Genomic DNA, 1434 nt, shown 5'->3' on the forward strand with positions numbered 1-1434 from the left:
TTTTTTTTTTCCTTAAATGTTAACTACATAATTTCATGTAGCACAGGCTGACCTTTTACTAAGAGCAACCATAACCTTCTCCTGCTTCTACTATCTTAAGTTAGAAATAATGCAAGTGCGGCCCACTGTGCTGGCTTATGCAGTTTGGGGAACTAAGCCCAGAACTCCATGGATGTTAGGCAGATGCTACCAGCCTCCCGCACTCTTATATTACTTGCTTTTTAAAAATTGATTTACTAGTCATTTTATTGACAAAAAGATCCATTCCTGGACACCACTGGACACATGAGTATTAGAACCCGTAGGAAATTATTATAACATTCTACCTCTTCCTTTATTTCTGTGGTGGTTTGAGTAAGAATGGCCCTCACAGGCTCATAGATTTGACGGCTTGGTCGTCACTATTTGGGAAGAATGTCGTTGGAGTAGGTGTGCCTTGTTAGAGGAAGCACGTCTCAGAGGTAGATGATGGGTTTCAAAAGTCCAAGCAAGTCCCAGTGTCTCTCTCTTCCTGCCACCTGCAGATCCAGATGCTGAACTCTCAACTATCAGGTCTGCTTGTGCACAGTCAAGCTTTCTGCCATAAAGATAATGGACTAAGCCTCTGAAACTGTAAGCCAGCCCCAACTAAATGCTTTCCTTTATAAGAGTTGCCTTGGTCATAGTGGCTCATCACAACAACAGAACATTGACTAAGAAAATTTCTCTTTTAATATTTAATTGTGTGCTGGAGGGAATGTACATGTGTGTGTGTGTATGTACATGTGTGCAAACAGATGATTCTTGTGTAGCAACTTCCTCTAAGATAAAACATTATACCAATGAGGAAAGCTCCTTAAGGCACAGAATGTTCTAAAGCAGTGGTTCTCCACCTATAGGCTATAGCCCCTTTGGGAGTTGAATGACCTTTTTTCAGGGGTTGCCTAAGACCATGGGGCCACAGATATTTACATTATGACTCATAATAGTAGCAAGATTACAGTTATGAAAAAGCAATGAAAATAATTTTGTGGTTAGGATCACCACAACATGAACTGTATTGAAGAGTTACCACATTAGGAAGATTGAGAACCACTGTTTGTTAGGGGGCGTGAAACATCCTACTCTGCAGAGCAGTTCATCAAGCTCAGAAAATAAACAACTTAAAAGCTTCAGGAAGTCCCTGAAACTGACCAGACTCTCTAGCTCTCTCCTTCTACCATCATATATAAGGCATAAAAACTGCTAAGAAGCCTGGTATAGTGGGGTAGCCTTTTAATCCCTGCACTTGGTAAGAATACCTTGCCTGTGACTTAACAGGTAGCTTCTGAGACTTGAAAATCCCCAACCCTGCCAGGCGGTGGTGGCGCACGCCTTTAATCCCAGCACTTGGGAGGCAGAGGCAGGCGGATTTCTGAGTTCGAGGCCAGCCTGGTCTACAGAGTGAGTTCCAGG

Source organism: Mus pahari, chromosome 3, assembly GCF_900095145.1.
Source record: "Mus pahari chromosome 3, PAHARI_EIJ_v1.1, whole genome shotgun sequence".
In the NCBI taxonomy this organism is placed as follows: domain Eukaryota; kingdom Metazoa; phylum Chordata; class Mammalia; order Rodentia; family Muridae; genus Mus; species Mus pahari.